Genomic DNA, 18,715 nt, shown 5'->3' on the forward strand with positions numbered 1-18,715 from the left:
TTTTTTTTAAAGATTTTATTTATTTATTTGACAGAGAAAGACACAGCGAGAGAGGGAACACAAGCAGGGGGAGTGGGAGAGGGAGAAGCAGACTCCCCGCCGAGCAGGGAGCCCGATGCGGGACTCGATCCAGGGACTCCAGGATCATGACCTGAGCCGAAGGCAGTCGCTCAACCAACTGAGCCACCCAGGCGCCCCACCATTTTAACCATTTTTAAGTATACAGATCAGTGGCATTGAGTACCTCCAGAACTTTTTCATCTCACTTGGCACTTGAATTTGTGCCTTTGTTATGGATCGTAGTGCTTTCTGCCATGTAACATAGCTATTTGTGTACATGTCTTTTTTTTTTTTTAAAGATTTTATTTATTTATTTGACAGAGAGAGAGGGAACACAAGCAGGGGGAACAGCAGAGGGAGAGGGAGAAGCAGGCTTCCCGCAGAGCAAGGAGCCCGACGCGGGGCTCGATCCCAGGACCCCGGGACCATGACCTGAGCCGAAGGCAGACGCTTAACCGACTGAGCCACCCAGGCGCCCCTATTTGTGTACATGTCTTATCTCACCTATACTTTAAGTTCATTTATGGTAAAATCTATGTCTAACTCATTTTTGTCATTTCTCCCAAACTCTTGGAGTCATCTTTAATCCACCCCCCACTCTCCTATCCCACATCCAGTTCATCAGCAAATCCTGTCCATCTCAATTTTCAAAATAGATCCAGAATCCCACCAATTCTCATCGACACCATTATGACCCTGGTCTGTCTCTCTTTTGCACTTTAGCTTCCTCACTGGTTTTCCAGCTTACATCCTTGCCCCTCTCCACTCTGTTCACACAAGCAGCCAGAGCTGTCCTAGTAAGTCAGCTCATTGTCATTTATCTGCTCAAATCCCTTCAATGGCTCTCCATTTCACTCAGGGTAAAAGCTACAGATGTGTAATGACCTACAGAGGCTGTTGTAGCCAGCCACCAGGATGATCTCTAACGATCTTTGCCTCTTGCTCTTCATGCCCTTGGCTAGTTGTCTTCTACAGTGAACTAGAGCTGACCTGTGTAAACTAATAGAATACTGTGGAAGTGATGGCATATGATTTAAAAGCCTAGGTCATAAAAGGCATTGTGTTCTCTGCCTCCCTCTCTCTTGGATTGGTTGCTCTGTAGGAAGCCAGCTGTTATGTCATGAGGATACTCAAACAGCATGTAGAGAGGGCCACACGGGGAAAACCTGAGTCCTCCCCTTCTTCACATCTCCTCCTCCCCCACCACCAGCAAACACCAACCTGTCAACCACATGAGTGAGCCACCTTGGAAGAGGATTCTTCAGGCCCAGACTTCAGATGACTGCAACCTCTTGAAACCCAAAGCTAGAACCACCCAGCCAAACCACTCTTAAATTCCTGTGTATTGCTGTTTTAAATAGCTAAATTTTACTTATTTGTTTTTATTTTTTTACATAATCTCCACGCCCAACGTGGGGCTCAAACTCATGACCCCGAGATCAAGAGTCCCATGTTCCACCAACTGAGCCAGTCAAGTACCCCTTAAATAGCTAAATTTTAGGGCAATTTGTTACCCAACAGTAGTTAACTAATACAAAGGCTCTACACAGTCAGGGTCCTTGTACCTTTATGTCTTCATCTCCTATTCTTTCCCCTTATTCCTTTAGCTTTCTTGCCTCAGGGCCTTTGGACTTGCTATTCACTCTGCACGGAACACTTCCCCCAGATATATCCATGGCTTGTCCTTCAAGTCTTTGCTTAATTGTAAACTTCTCAAAAAAAAAAAAAAATTGTCACCTTCTCAATAAGGCCTACCATGACCACCATATTTGAAATTACAGCTTCTCTCATAGCATTCTCAATCTCCCCTGCTCTACTTTTTTCCCCCATGGCATCTATCACTTTGGAACATACTATATGGTTATTTTTTAAAAGATTTTATTTGAGAGAGAGAGAGAGAGAGAGAGAAAACGAATGGTGGGCAGGAACAGAGGGAGGGGGAGAAGCAGACTCCCTGCTAAACAGGGAGCCCGAAGTAGGGCCTGATCCCAGGACCCTGGGATCATGACCTGAGCTGAAGGCAGACACTTAACCAACTGAGCCACCCAGGCACCCCGATTATTTTCTTTATTGTGTTTGTTTATTGTATGTCTGCTACCAACCCCTACTAGACTATAAACTCCAAGAGGACAGGAATTTTTATTTTGTTCACTGATCTAGCCCAAGTACTTCTTAGAACAGTGTCTGGCACAGAGTAGGTACTCAGAAGATATTTGTTTAATGAGTGAATAAAAATTTCATAAACACGCCAGACCCTTGGTAAGTATTTGTTAGGTGAATTATCAGTTGGGAGATGTGACCAGCAAAGTTGGGAGATGTGATAGCTGATACAGCTGGGGTATGGTGTTTAGGTTTTATATGAAGGGACACAAGAGGTGTGATGTTAGAAAAATACAATCTATATAGAGAGGTTACTCTTGTCTGTAAAAGGATGTTTTGTTGTAATTGTTTTTGGTCGAGGAGAAGGAATATTTAGAGAGGAAAAGAACGAAGGTATATTAGCTTGAACCATATGAAATTGCCAATGTTAAATCATTGCCAAATACTCCAGCAACTTAATATGGAGAAAGGAAAATAGCATAAAGACGCAGCAGGACTGAGAAAGAGATGGAATCAAGCATGAGTAGTGGCATTAACCTTGAATGGGAAAAAGGATACATCCTTAGAGGCTAAAAGTGATGAGATGTAGATAAGTAGAGAAGAATCTTGAGGGTGGTCACGACACCTCAGTGGCAGCTGGATTCCGTGGAAAGTAACATGTGTAGTTATCTGCTGAGAGGAAAAGCCAAGGTTTAGCACTAAACACTTCGCAAATGCAGTTGTAATTGGAAGCCCAACTAAATCAAGAGCAGAGTTGTTTTGAGTGAAGAAAGGTGGGGTGAGCCCTGACTTCCAGGCATTGCCCCCAGAGCTATGTACTTTCTGGCAGGAAGGAGTACACACCTGCATAGGCTTACTCTTGACTCATCACCAGAGAACAGCCTCTGTGAAGGTCATTCATGCTGAACAGTGTTTATCAGCAGCACCTGCCCCTCAGTCTCCTGACCTGCTCAGGTGTCTTGATCACTAACTTCTCCCTCCCTCCTTGCTGCCAGAAAGACTGCAACTGTAATTTCCTCTCTTTTGAGCAGTCATAGAGATGCCTGCCCTTATCTCGTGCCCGCAAAACTAGCATCTCCAGCCAGCCCTCCCTTTTTTCCTTTGCTTTTATCTTCCAGGACTCAGTCATACAGAAGAGACTTTTTGCTTGTTTGAGGTAGGGACAGAACAGCTCGCGCTCAACTTAAGCTAACGGAAAATTCCGCCTGGGCTTTCTAATCTATTCCTTTGGTTGTACACAATGTATTCAGTCTGCAAAAGTCCAACAACAACGTCAAGGTCAGGATATTGTCATGGTGTATCTGGAGAAGGGTGGAGGTGAAAGCTACAGGAGTTGAGGTCCAGGAGAGGCACTAGCATGTTGGCGGTATCATCACCCAGGATGGTAATGGGATTTGTGTTTAGGAAGGGAGACTAGGAGCCAAAGGCCACAGATGTCAATAGATGTGAGGAAGTGTCCTGAATGTAGTAGATAATAATTGTTAGCATTTCCTGAGAGTTTACCATATGCCAGGCACTGTCTTAAGTCTCTCATAATCCTCTCAGTAACCCTATAAGTTAAGTGTTCTTTTTATTCTCATCTTGACTCAGAACCTAAAATGGTGCCTGGCATATGGTAGGTACTCAAGCCAGATCAGGTCACTCCTCTGCCGAAAACCCTGCGATGGCATCTCACTTGGTAGAGGCAAGCACAGAGTGCTGTGGGAATTAGAGAGCTCTAGAAGCGGGGGGAGGGAGAAGAGTGAATCAGAGCTGGCTGTACACGGACTTCAGAAGGACAACCAAGAGTTAGCTAGCTGACATGGTGGGAGAAAGGCATTCTAAGGGGCACCTGGGTGGCTCAGTCGTTAAGCGTCTGCCTTCGGCTCAGGTCATGATCCCGGGGTCCTCGGATTGAGCCCTGCATCGGGCTCCCTGCTCCGTGGGAAGCCTGCTTCTCCCTCTCCCACTCGCCCTGCTTGTGTTCCCTCTCTCGCTGTGTCTCTCTCTGTCAAATAAATAAAATATTAAAAAAAAAGAAAGGCATTCTAAGCAGACATGTCAGCTGATGTGCTGACTCATGGAGGTAGAACAAAACAACATGCAGTTGGAGAATGGCAGTTAATGCCTTATGGCCGGAGTGTAGCCGCTAACATTTACTGAGTGTTTTTTATGTTCACATTGTGTTCAGTGCCTTACATAGATGATCACATTTAATCATCATGCAGCTCTAGGGAAGTGATATTATTATCCCCATTTTACAGGTAAGACAACTGGGGACAGAGAGGTTAGGTTGCCCAAGGTCTCAAAACTAGTAAGCTGGAGGTGTGGGTAGGTGGTAATGGGGGGATGGATGGAGCCTGACAAGAGACCTGAGGCTCTAGAGAGGTAGTCAGGGCCCAGATAAAATCCTTGTATATTAGTCTACTCGAGCTGCCATAATAAAATACCACAGACCGGTGGCTTACACAACAGAAATTTATTTTCTCACAGTCCTGGAGGCTTGGAGTATGAGTTCAAGGTGTTGGCAGGTTCACATCTGAGGTCTGTCCCCTAGGCTTGCAGATGGCCGTCTTCTGTGTCTTCCCCCTAGGTATGTCTGCATCCTAATCTCTTCTCAATAAAGACATCTGTCGTATTGGATTAGGGCACACCCTAATCACCTCATTTTAACTTAATTACCTCTTCCAAGGCCTTATCTCCAAATGCAGTCACATTCTGAGGTACTGGGGGTTAGGACTTCAACATGAATTTTGGGGGGAATACAGACCAGTCTCTAACACCTTGCATGGCACATTAAATCGTTTGGCCTCTATCATATAAGTCAGTGCTTCCCCAACCTGATGGTGAACCAGAATCAGTTGAACAGCTTTTTGACACTACTAATTCTTGGATACTCCCCACTCCCGTGATTCAGAGTCAGGAAAGCTAAGCTATGTTTGGGGGAAATGTAAAGCTTCCCCACAGGCTCCAGCTGATTCTGGTGCTGTGTCTATCTGGGCTATGTTTTGGGGAAATCTCAACTCCAGGCTGATTAGAGACAGAAATGTGAAAGGCAAAACTTTGACATTTTAAAAAATTTTATTATTATTATTTTTTTTTTCGAGAGAGAATAAGCATGAGCGGGGGGAGGGTCAGAGGGAGAGAGAGAGGGAAAGCGGACCCTGAGCTCATGACCTGAGCCAAAACCAAGTCGATGCTAAACCAACTGAGTCACCCAGGTGCCCCCAAACTTTGACATTTTTAAAGAAAATACAAGAGAGGGTGCCTGGGTGGCTCAAGTCAGTTAAACGTCTGCCTTCAGCTCAGGTCATGATCCCAGGGTCCTGGATCGAGCCCCACATTGTTGTCAGGCTCCCTGCCTGCTTCTCACTCTGTTCCTCTTCCCTGTTTCTGTTCTTTCTCTCAAATAAATAAATCAAATCTTTAAAAAAATAAGAAATAAAGAAAATACAAGAGAGTATAATTTCATCATAGGGTAGGAAATGATTTCTTAGACCACTGGTTTTCATGCTGTTTGCACTCATATCCCTCAAAGAATTTTGAAAAATTATGGATCCACTTTTACATGTTTAATGTGACATAAAAATGTTTTCGTTATAAGTTAAGATAATTACAAAGGATGTAATTTCCAATATATTATAAATGGTGGCATAAAAACCAAATCTATCACTATTTTAAATGAAATCTAAATACCATAATGATTTGATACCCACTGTCATCCATTTGAAAATTAAAGGGATAAGCTCCTCTTTAATAGCCAGAAAATTTTTATCTATTTTTGTCTTTAATTCATTTTTCCGTTCCACTTCCCCCATAGAATTTTACCTTGATGTGATATATTTTTATGCTTAAAAGTCCTTTATTGATCACCCTGTCATATTTCTTTGTAGCAAAAATGTGAATATAAAACAATTTCTTAGCAAATGTCCTATAAACATATTCTTAGCTATTAAAAAAATTTCTCTGGATTGAGTTATTTGTAACTGTTATTGGTATAAAATTGCTCAAAACATAAATTTTTTATACATTTTGATAAGTGAATGGAAAACATCAAAGTCAAATTTTATTGGAAATGCACCCTTGAATGAGCTGGATTTTTTTTCCCCCTCCCATGTACTTATGGATGGATGAATACAACCTGTTGCTGGAATGAGAGTTCAGTTTCAATTCTATTTTTGTTTTTATGAGGCACTGAGAAAATTGTTCAAACATGTAAGCATCTGAAAATATAAACAGTATTGTAATAGCATCGTAATTTAACTATTTGAGCTCTTTCTGAGTTGTTTGCCAAAAATCACATAGTGATCTATCAGAAATGTCTTTTTATGATCTCTTGTCTGGCTACTTGATTAGATTTTCCTTCAAATTTGTTGAAAGCAAAGGATTGGAAACCACCTGACTTGTAAAAGGATTTGTTACTCATTCATTAGAGTTATTCACTTTCTCACCTTCTAGGAACTATACTAAAAAGACTTTTTAGATGACTAGTAACTGTACCTCTTTACTTTTTCACTGAGTGGTAACTTATTTAACCTGATATACTCAGAAAGGGTTGGAAAAATTAAGATATTGTTAATTTGAATGAATATTTGCCAATATAGAATTTTAAAATAAATGCTTCTATTTTATCTTGAACTTTAAATATATTTTCATATAGTTTTTGAAGCTACTGATCTGAGTTTATTCAATTTATAGAAAATGCCCACTATATAATCTAACTGGCAGTCCTATTCATCATTAAAAAAAAGTCAAATAAGACTTATTTTGTTTTAAAAAGTCTGACTTTTTTTTTCCAGTTCAAATAAAAACGTGTTAATGCATTCCTTGTAACAACTATTTCAATTCTGAATTCTAATTCTAAGATAGATGAGGCAGAGCCTTGCCATGAATTTGTTGCCTGGATGATATAAGGCACTGCCACCCACAGCTCTCATTGCTTTGTTCTCATGGACCTGTCTCTCAGAAGCAGAAAAAGACACGAGACTTTGATTAGAGGAAGCTTCCTCAGCATCTACTTGTTTTTTTTAAGATTTTATTTATTTATTTGAGAAAGAGAGACAGTGAGAGAGAGAGAGCACAAGTGGGGAGGAGAGGGAGAAGCAGGCTCTCACCGAGCAGGGAGCCTGACATGGGACTCGATCCCAGAACCCAGAACCCCAGATCCCAGAGATCATGACCTGAGCCAAAGGCAGACGCTTAACCAACTGAGCCACCCAGGCATCCCAGCATCTACTTGTTTGTTTGTTTTTTTTTAATTTTTTTTTTTTTAAAGATTTTATTTATTTATTCATGAGAGACAGAGAGGGAGAGGCAGAGGGAGAAGCAGGCTCCCAAGGAGCAGGGAGCCCGATGTGGGACTCGATCCCAGGACCCTGGGATCATGACCCGAGCCGAAGGCAGACGCTTAACCATCTGAGCCACCCAGGTGCCCCCAGCATCTACTTGTTTTAAACAAGTAAAAAAATTGATAGAATTGTATACAAATGTCCATATCCTTGGCACCTAGATTCTCTAATTAGCATTTTGTTATGTTCACTTTAATACCTCCTTTTCTGTCTACCCATTGTTGGGGTGGAAGGCCTCCTGCTGCCCTGTGGTCCTTCGAAGTGGACTTAGAATCAAATTATCATGAGACGGATTGACGGGAGAAAACCAAATTTAATAGGCGTACGTATAGTAAATCTACAGACCTGGAGATTCCAAAGACAGCGAGGCAACATGAAGCTTACGTGAACTAAGGAGAGGTCTGAGGATACAAAGAGGAGAAGGCCATCAGCAGGAAGGTGAAGGGAGATGTTTAGAAAAACAAGGTTGTCCTATTTTGCAGGTTAAGTTCCTTACATAAAGGGGAGTTCCTGTTAATAGCTCTCTTCCTGGGGCACCTGGGTGGCTCGGTTGTTTGGGCATCTGCCTTCGGTTCAGGTCATGATCAGGGAGTCCCAAGATAGGTCCACATTGGGCTCTGTGCTCCGCAGGGAGTCTGCTTCTCCCTCTGCCCCTCCCCCAACTCATGCGCTCTCTCTCTCTCTCTCTCTCTCTCTCTCGCTCGCTCTCTCTCGCTCTCTCTTGCTCTTTCTCTCTCTCAAATGGATAAATGAAATCTTTAAAAAAAAAATAGCTCTCGGGCGCCTGGGTGGCTCAGATGGTTAAGCGTCTGCCTTCGGCTCAGGTCATGATCCCAGGGTCCTGGGATCGAGTCCCGCATCGGGCTCCCTGCTCAGCGGGGAGCCTGCTTCTCCCTCTGCCTCTCTCTCTGTCTCTCATGAACAAATAAATAAAATCTTTAAAAAAAAATAAATAATAGCTCTCTTCCTGGTACAGGCTCTGCTTTCCAATGTAAATTTAGGCCATTGTGGGGAACCCAGAGAGCCTTTCCTGCATCTCCTAGGTTTTGATTACTTTTAAGTTGAAATAATCTTTATGCCAAAGTGGCCCATCTTGGGGCAGCCTGCCCTGGGCCCCTATACCCTCCATTAACCCATGTTATGTTTTTATGCATTTTGAAGTAAGTTTCAGACATTAGTACACTTCACTCCTGAAAACTTCAACATGCATGTTATTTGCTGTTGTGTTTTTTTGTTTGAAGTAGAGAATCTTCATTCCCACCCCAGAAGCAACCACTGTTCTGACTGTTTTCACTAGGAATTCATTTTCCCTGTTTTATAATTTCATATAAATATAGTATGTACACTTTTAACACCAATATTTTGATTTGCCCCTTTGTTTGGCTCACCAGATGTTTTATACTTAAGGGAATGAACAATACTAAGATTCATACTGGGGAAAAGGGATATAGGCATTTGTGAAAGGAAAGGTGGAAAAGGAGACCCAGAGTGAGGCCACCACACAGGCATTCTGAAATATTTCACTTTTAGGAAAGAATAGATATGGCAATTGAGAATCTAGAACTTAATTCCTTCAAAGCCGTCCATACTCTTAAACACCTTAAAAGTCTTCACATACCTTCGGGGAATATGTACCCTAGACCAAAGATCACTGTCCTAGACAAGGTGCATAAAGTACAACTGTAAAAGAAAAAAATTAGTAAATTCGATGGTGTTAAAAATTAAAACTTCTATATAAGAATAGATACTATAAACAAAGAGAAGATATTTACAACATGTAAGAAATATGTAATTAGCATCCAGAATAAAAAGAGCACTTCTTGGGGTACCTGGGTGGCTCAGTCAGAAGAGCATGCAACTCTTGATCTTGGGGTTGTTAGTTCGAGCCCCATGTAGGGTGTAGAGGTGACTTAAATAAATAAAACTTAAAGAGAGCTGCTTTTTTAAAAGATTTATTTATTTGAGAGAAAGCGTGCTTGGAGGAGGGGCAGAAGGAAAGGGAGAGACAGAATCTCAAGGAGACTCCACACTGTGCACAGAACCCAATGCAGGGCTTCATCTCTCGATCCATGAGATCACGACCTGAGCTGAAACCAAGAGTCAGATGCCCAACTGACTGAGCCACCCAGGTGTCCCGAGAGCTGCTTCATAAAGAAAAAAGATTAAAGACAAACAGCTTAACAGAAAAATGAACAAAAGATAAAAGTAGATAATATATACAGTAAAATATGGCTAATATGAAAATATGTTTGGCGTGCCTGGCTGGCTCAGTTGGAAGAACATGCAACTCTTGATCTGGGGGTGGTGAGTTCAAGACCCACGTTGGGTGTAGAGATTACTTAAATAAACTTTAAAAAAAGAGAAAATATGTTCAGTTTCACTAGTAATCAGAGACATGCAGATTAAAACAATAAAAACCCAAGAGAGATGAAAACATTTGTCCACAAAAATACTTGACAAGAATGTTCGTAGCAGCCTTATTCATAATAACCCCAAACTGAAAAGAGACTAGGTGTCTATCACCAGAAAAATGGATAAACAAACTGTGCCATATTCATACAATGGAATTCTACTCAGCGACAGAAAGGAACAAACTAGGGGCGTCTGGTTGGTTAAAGCATCTTCTTTTGGCTCAGGTCATGATCCCAGGGTCCTGGGATTGAGTCCCAAGTAGGGTTCTCTGCTCAGCAGGGAGCCTGCTTCTCCCTCTCGCTCTGCTTGTGCTCTCTCTCTCTCTCTCAAATAAATAAAGTCCTAAAAAAGAAAAGGAACAAACTAGTGATAGAGGCAAACACATGTATTAATCTCAAAAACATGCTGAGTGAAAGAAATTGTCCATAAAAAGTGCATATTGTATCTAGAAGAGACGAAACTAATCATGGAAAAACCAATCAGAGCAGTGGTTACCTGGTGGAAGTGGGAGCAGGGGTTGGCCTGGAGGGAAATTAGGGAGCTTTCTAGTGGTGATGGTAATGTTCTATATTTTTACAGAGGTCTGGGTTACATGTGTATGTGCATTTGTTAGAACTCAGCAAATACATATTCACGGTTTGGGCATTCCACTGTGTATATATTTTACCTTAAAAATCCGTAAGCAGGGGCACCTGAGTGTCTCAGTCGGTTAGGCGTCTGCCTTGGGCTCGGGTCATGATCCCAGAGTCCTGGGATTGAGCCCTGCATCAGACTCCTTGCTCAGCAAGGGAGCCTGCTTCTCCCTCTCCCTCTGCCCCTGCTCATGTGTGCTCTCTCTCTCTCTCGCTCATTCTGTCTCTCAAATAAATAAAAATTTTTAAAAAAATCTGTAAGCAAATGTTGAACTCTTGTCAATGATATGCATGATGAAGTGTTTAGAGGTGAAGTATAAAGATGGTTTCAATTTATTTACTTTCAAATACATAACAGAATATGATGAATTGAATTATGGATGGAGGGATGGATAGACATGTGATGAAGCAAGTATGACAAAATGCTCATGTAGCCACCACCTGAATTCACTGCATAATTTTTTAAACTTCTTTTTTTTTTTAAAAGATTTTATTCATTTATTTGACAGAGAGACATAGCAAGAGAGGGAACACAAGCAGGGGGAGTGGGAGAGGGAGAAGCAGGCTTCCCGCCGAGCAGGGAGCCTGATGTGGGACTCGATCCCAGGACCCTGGGATCATGACACAAGCCAAAAGCAGAAGCTTAACAACTGAGCCACCCAGGCACCCCTTTTTTAAACTTTATGTTTAAATTTCTTTTTGTAATAAAATGTTAGGAAAAAAGCAGTAATGAGATACTATCTTACACCCATCAGGTTGGCAGAAACGAGAACTGACAGTGTTGTGTGAAGATGTGGTAAAATGTGGTGGAAGTAAAAACTGGTACCTTGGAGAGTAATTTAGCAATATCAAATAAAGCTAAAGATGCTCATATTTTATGACTTAGAAATTCCACTTCTAGTATATAACCTAGAGTTTCATGTGCCCAATAAGATATGTGCAAAATGTTCTTTGCAGCATGGTTCCTCCTAATTTTTTATTTTGAAATATTTAAGATATTAAGTTGTAAGAATCATACAACGAATACCTCTATGCCCTTTATCAATTGTCAGCATGTTGCCATATTTGCTTTATCTATGTGTAAATATACATTATTTTTTTCCTGAATCATTTGAGAGTAAATTGCACGGACTCCCTGAATACTTCAGCATGTGTTTCCTTTTTTTTTTTTTTAAATAAGGATCTTTAAAGATATGGAATGCGTCACCAATTTGTGGGTCACCTTGTGCAGAGGCTGTGCTCAATCTTCTCTGTGTCGTTCCAGTTTTAGGGTACGTGCAGCTGAGGTGAGCGCAGCATGTGTTCCCTAGAGCAGAAGCATTCTTCTACAGAACCACAATACAACAATCCCACTCATTTTACCATTTGTTATAACGCTATTATGACTTATAATCTGTATTCAAATTTCTCTAATTATTGTAATGGTGTCTTTTCGAGGTGTTTAAAACTCCATCTAGAAGCCACTCAAGTGTCACAGATTGTATTTAGTTGTCACTTCATTTAGTGTCCAGTAAAGTTCCACAGCCTTTTTTTTTTTTTTTTTTTTGTGCCTTTCAGGACATTGACTTTTGAAGAGCCTAGGCAAATTGCTTTGTGGAATGTTCTTTTGTTCGGATTTGCAACCTTTTAAAAAAGGGGAGCCAATTAGTTTCTTGGCCCCTCACTTAGTGTCAGAAACAGCAACAGCTTCCACTGGGTAGAAGGATGCTGACCTCGTCAGTGGAATCAGCTGTAGCCTCAACCCATCATGCTTTGAATGTAATCACCCCTTGGTTGTGTGGAATGGCTCAAGGCTTGTCAAGCTTACACATGAGACAAGGCAAGGCCAAGGCCTGACTGATTTGGCTGGTAAAGAGACAGCAGGTCATTTCTAGACTTAGACATTTTCTTTTTTTTTTTTTAGATTTTATTTATTCATTTGACAGAGAGAGACACAGCGAGAGAGGGAACACAAGCAGGGGGAGTGGGAGAGGGAGAAGCAGGCTTCCCACGGAGCAGGGAGCCCGATGTGGGGCTCGATCCCAGGACCCCGGGATCATGACCTGAGCTGAAGGCAGACTCTTAACGCCTGAGCCACCCAGGTGCCCCTCTGCAGCTCTATTCCAAAGGCATAGCATAGAGAGCTTCATATCCTATCAAAACCAGAGAGGTGATAAGAAACTTGTCTCATGACAGCCTCCCAGAAAAGATAGGGAGGTGAGTGGGAGACGACCTCCTTACAGACCTACCATGCTCTTGTGTTTCAGGAGGCTCACAAGGCATTCCGCCACAACTCAGATAGTTCAAGCCTTTGCCTGCGTGGATATGTGCAGTGTCACCACGGGAGAGCCATTTCCATAATAAGGCTATTTCTCTATTGACAATGGCTAGAAACAGTAGCAGCGGTGAATGCAAGGACTCAAGCCTCTCTTGCGTGATCTGGCATTGACCTGGATCGATCATGATTTGGAGGAATTCCAAGTTCAGATTTTTTAGGTAACTGGATGTATGAGGTTAGTTCCTAGAATCTTTATGTTGTCCTAGAAATAGATTCATTTCCCTTTGCCACACTGCCAAGGGAGAGAACGGATTAGTGGTAGTTCACAAGTTTGGCTATTATGTTAATTGCAGTACGCTTTAATTTTATTATTTTGTCCTTTCTAGAGCATAGGCTCCATTTTCTCAATTAGTTCTTTGGGTTTTCTTTAGAAATTCCTAAGCAAAACTCTCTGTGTTAAGAGCTCTCAACTGGTGGTTGGGTCTAAATAATGGTTGCAGCAAGGTTTCTGTCCAGAGAGAGCACACTAAGTCAACACTTCTACTTCGGGATGGTGTCTGAACAAGGCCCATTCCTGTTTGGGTATGCCACATGTTACAAGGCATTAGGAAAAATTAAGACTAACATTCAAAAAGTCAATAACCCACAGGAAGCCTGTGGACTGTTTTCAACATAACGTATTGGAAGCCTGAGAAAATGTATGCCAATGATCAAAAATACTAGGCACTTGGGACATAAAATATGCAGCTGGGTTAGTTGGCAAAGTCAAAGAGGCTATTGTAAGGGGTGGGGGAAGGCATCTTGCAAAAAATGGAAATATAGCTTCTAATGAGGAGAAAAGGGCAGTCTGAAAAAATATGGCAGCTCAGATACAAAGTAGAAATTACGTGGGCTAAAAAAGAATGAGGAGTTCTTTGCCAGGGACTCTAAAGCTCCTCTCTGAAATATATCCGGGAGAAAGCCAGCTAGAGAATCAGTGGGATTACAAGGATTAAGAAGGGATATGACGTGTGGCAGGAGCCTGGGAGGTGGGGGTTTCAGGTTGCTGGTGGCTTAAATGAGACGTCTCTAGCAAAGCTTTGGGTGAGGCCATGGAGAGGTGAATGAGGAAGAGAAGTTTTATCTTTCCGTCTCAGTATCTTCTTTCCTCCTCCTACTTCATTTTCTCCCTGGATCCGCATTGCTTTGCTCCTCTTTACCTTGAATGTCCCTTTTCTGCTTCTCCCTGACCAGATCTTGGTCATTTCCAAATTGTGGTGCCTAACCGAGATGGTAGAATGCTTTGGATTGGGCTCACTCTGTAGGCACACACTTCTCACCTAAGATCGGTACTAAGAGATGTTTACACCTAAGTAGTTCTAATCAGGAATAGGGGAGGGGCGAAGAGTCACCTCAAGGTCCTTTGCTTCTTCTGCTGGTGTTTGGAGAGGGTAGACAACCTGGTCACCCTTGACCTAGTAGGGTTTAGCTAGGGGATCCTGACACCTGGTGGCTACACTTGGGAGGTGCAGAGTTCTTAATAGCCCCACTTCTTTACCATTTACTTATCATTTATTGAGCTATTAGCGTGATATGAATCATCTCACTTAAAACACAACAACCCTCTGAAGTATCATTATTTTAACTTGACATATGAATTATTTATGTTAAATAGTTGTGAACTGATTTAAGCAATGGGGTAAGGGATTTTTTTTTCTTTACTCAGCTCTTGGGGCAGTGCCTGCCACATAGTAGGTTCTCAGGAAATATTTGTTGAAATAACATTTTGTGTGGTGCCTGGGTGGCTCAGGTGGTTAAGTGGCTGCCTTTGGCTCAGGGCACAATCCCAAGGTCCTGGGATGGATCCCCGTGTTGGGCTCTCTGCTTAGCCAGGAGCCTGCTTCTCCTTCTCCCTCAGCGCCGCCCCCCCCCGCCCCAGCTCATGCTCTCTTGCTCTCTCTCTCTCAAATAAATAAATAAAATCTTAAAAAAATATTTTATACTTATCAACATCATGAAACATTAATTCAGAAGGCAGTATCTTTGAATAGAATTGATGTGGGGGTGTCTGGGTGGCTTAGTCGGTTAAGCATCCGACTCTTGATTTCAGCTCAGGTCTTGATCTCAGGGTCATGAGTTCAAGCTCCACAGTGGGCTCTGTGCTGGGCGTGGAGCCTACTTAAAAAAAAAAAAAATTAGGGTGCCTGGGTGGCTCAGTTGGTTAAGCGACTGCCTTCGGCTCAGGTCATGATCCTGGAGTCCCTGGATCGAGTCCCACATCGGGCTCCCTGCTCGGCAGGGAGTCTGCTTCTCCCTCTGACCCTCCCCCATCTCATGTGCTCTCTCTCATTCTCTCTCTCAAATAAATAAATAAAATCTTAAAAAAAAAAAAAATTAATGTGAATGCAGTACTGCCAGCCAGATAAGCCTAGACTCAGTCTGCTGCAACTCTTGCTTAAATGCTCTTTCCCAGAAATCTCCCTGTCTCAGATACTTGGAGACCAAGTCTGCTGCTTAGAAAAATTCAAATCTATTGAAATTCTACTCACCTACAATCATCCTAGACTCTATCCTGGACACCATAAGGCTGAGTTCCTGTTCAAATGCGGCCATTTCATATTGAGCAACCACCAGAAAAACCACAAGTTTCATTCAGCTGAGGCTGCTCAAATGCTGCCTTCCTAGACTCCCCTACCTGCACATTAGGGGCCCAAGATGGATGTTTGTTGATAGGAACACTGAAGATATCTGGGATGATGGCCAATTTGTTAGAGAGGAAGACTGTGAATCAAGTGGCAACATTCAGTGAATGACAGGGGGAGAGAGAGAAAGAGAGAGACACTGACCAGTAGGTTGTTAGATGACCACAGTGAAGAAGAGAAAATGAATGGATGGTATGAACCTCAAGGAAGCAATGTTGGAAGAGTTATGGCTTAGAGGTAGTGATGAAGTGGTAGGAGAATGCCAACCCTATCTCTAGGTCCTGGGATATGTGGAGATGCAGGGAAGTGGTGTCTTGAGGGGAGAACCATGTTTCATTTAAGGCCAGAAAATGGGAGTGTTTCCATGGAAGAAGGTTTGTCTGTCTTTGAGTGAGAATTCTCTAGGGCCAAGTGGAAAGGTCTGAGAGGGAGAGGTGCAGTGGGAATTTGGGTGGGTGACAAAACACAGCGAAGTGTGGAGACGAAGAGAGAGGATAGATGATCAGAGGGGCTTCATCTTGGATAGTGGCCAAATACAGTAGAATGTAAAGAAGAGGGGTATTAGCTTTCCTCAAAGCTAAGGCAGGCTGAGGCCCTTGGTTTTGGTGGGAGACTGGGACATTTGGAGTCATTATTTTGAAACTCATCAGGGAGTTGCAGGGATAAAATCAAAGCCATCTGAGTGATTAACCCTGGCAGGTAGAAAAGACAGGGAGCAGAAGATGAGTAGTGCCTTGAAAAGGCTGAAGAGTGAAAGCCTCTACACCTTGGCTGACCGCATGTGAAAAAGAATGTTTTTAGAAGTCAGTAAGCTGCCCCACCAGAAATGCTATACTCTTAGGCCCCAAACTTTAGTAGGCTCCTTGTTTTCTGATTTCAACATCTCTTTGGATGACAGCTTTCTGAAATTTCTTGGCAGACTCTTGGTACTTCCTTTTTTATATTAAGATTATTTTTTGAGAGAGAGTGGGAGGAGGGGCAGAGGGAGAGTGAGAGGGAGAGCAGCAGACTCCCCGCTAAGTGCGGGGCTCGATCTCACAACCCCAAGATCATGACCTGAGCTGAAATCAGTAGTCAGCCATTTAACCAACTGAGCTACCCAGGCGCCCCTCTTGGTACTTCCTTTTAGACAGTTCTTGTTGATCCTCATGGAATTCATTAAGGTCTGAGTTCCTTGAGACCGTGGATCAACCATGTCTGTCTCTCGGATGCCCCTCTATTTCTGTCTCTGCCCATTTGACATGTTTTCATAATGGGAATAAAGGAAGTGAAGCACTTCAAGATCCAGAGAGATTTTGAGGTGGAGAAGAAGGAAATTGAAGAAGCGTATGTTGATGTCCTCATTATTTCCTGTACAATGGAAAGCACGGTCAGTGACTGAAGGTGAGAGGGGTAATTCTTATCTCATATGGTTGTGAGCATTAAATGAAATAGTGGATGTGAAGCATTTAGCACAACATGTGACTCAATAAATTGGAGGGTTTTTATTTTTTTGAAATTTACTTATTTTTCAGTAACCTCTGTGCCCCATGTGGGGCTCAAACTCAAAACCCCGAGATCAAGAGTTGATGTTCTTCCGACTGAGCCAGCCAGGTGCCCCTAAATTGGAGTTTTAAAGAGCTCCCTGTGAAGAAGTCAAAGTCCTGGTTGGACATAGAAGTAGTCAAGGCAACTGACAGGGGTTGGGCAAAGTTTTAACTGGGGAGATGGTGTGGAGTTGGGTAGGTGGTGTGCAGCTAGGCAGCACTTAGCAATGGATGAGGGCACAGACAGGAGCTGGGATCTAAGCAAGGACAGACTAGCAAGCTACTAAAGGTGAAAGAAGAGGGGTGCTTGGGTGGCTCAGTCGTTAAGCGTCTACCTTCGGCTCAGGTCATGATCCCAGGGTTCTGGGATCGAGTCTCGCATCGGACTCCCTGCTCGCAGGAAGCCTGCTTCTCCCTCTCCCACTCCCCCTGCTTGTGTTCCCTCTCTCGCTGTGTGTCTTTCTGTCAAATGAATAAATAAAATCTTTAAAAAAAAAAAAGGTGAAAGAATAAACAGGTTCCATCACATGGTATAACCTTAAGCAGTAAGTTTTAAGTGAGGCATGGATCCTGGAAAACTGTTTGCTAGCTAGGGGGTTGCCTTAGACCCAGAGGTTATACCTTTCCTGAGTTGAACTTTAAGGGCCATTCATTCTGACCCATAATGGAGCCCAGAGAGCCCGACTTTGTATTTTTATCTCTGCAACCACCAGCCAGTATGATTTAGAGTTTAATAATACTTAGTAGGTAGGAAGAGGGAATAGAGAAATTGGGTTGGGGAAGGGGACTGGCAAAAGGAGAAATGAACGGGGGGAGCTTAGGATAGCAAAAGCCATATTGTTGGAGTGTTTGATAAAGGGATGAAGCAAAAAGAAGGAGTGTTGTGTAGGACAGCAGACAACTCTAAAAAAGAAGGGGAGGCAATGGAATTATAATGTGGTATATTTGCTTTCCCTCCATCAAATATAGTACCTGGAACCCAAATATGTGAGTGCTAGAAACTTAATTCTAAGTAATAACATAATAAACCTCTAAAATGTAAAATGAACTTATTTATTTAAAAAATGGATTAAAACTGTACTAACAAAATTAATAAGATGAAAAAACTGAGTAAGCGGCATTGACACAAAACACTTCCCTGGTTATGTTTTCAGTTCTTTGTCTCTCAGAATAAAAGATGTTGCTGTGCTTTATTTTATTTTATTTTTTTAAAGATTTTATTTTATTTTATTTTATTTTATTAAGATTTATTTATTTATTTGAGAGAGCGAGAATGAGAGAGAGAGAGAGAGTACAAGAGAGGGGGGAGGGTCAGAGGGAGAAGCAGGCTCCTCACTGAGCAGGAAGCCCCATGCGGGACTCGATCCCAGGACTCCGGGATCATGACCTGAGCCAAAGGCAGTCGCTTAACCAACTGAGCCACCCAGGCGCCCCTAAAGATTTTATTTTTAAGTAATCTCTACACCCAACACCCTCACAACCCTGAGGTCAAGAGTTGCATGCTCTACTGACTGAGCCAGCCAGGCGCCCCTGTTGCTGTGCTTTAAATCAGTGGGAAATTTTAAAATTCACTTGTTATGGTGTAAAAAAGAAATCTTAGTCCTATTTTCAATAGATACTAACATATACTGGTAGTATTTTAACAGTCACAGCTGCTTGACAAATACGGATGTTTGATGAAATGCGGTTGGCTAAATTATACTCACTTGTCCAAGGAGGA

The 18,715-nt window shown here is 42.4% G+C and overlaps 1 long non-coding RNA gene and 1 other non-coding gene across 5 annotated transcripts in view; one reads left to right on the forward strand and one right to left on the reverse strand.

Moving 5' to 3' along the window:
• LOC102746409 (uncharacterized) overlaps window positions 1-18,715 on the forward strand; it is a 68,054-nt gene that overhangs the window by 3,152 nt on the left and 46,187 nt on the right. The gene's annotated exons all lie outside the window — the stretch shown is intronic.
• Window positions 11,719-11,825, reverse strand: LOC115944017 (U6 spliceosomal RNA). The gene has a single exon (XR_004078587.1). It is a non-coding gene; the product is annotated as a U6 spliceosomal RNA (small nuclear RNA).

Source organism: Leptonychotes weddellii, chromosome X (assembly GCF_054177405.1).
Source record: "Leptonychotes weddellii isolate Sample4059 chromosome X, ASM5417740v2, whole genome shotgun sequence".
Classification (NCBI taxonomy): domain Eukaryota; kingdom Metazoa; phylum Chordata; class Mammalia; order Carnivora; family Phocidae; genus Leptonychotes; species Leptonychotes weddellii.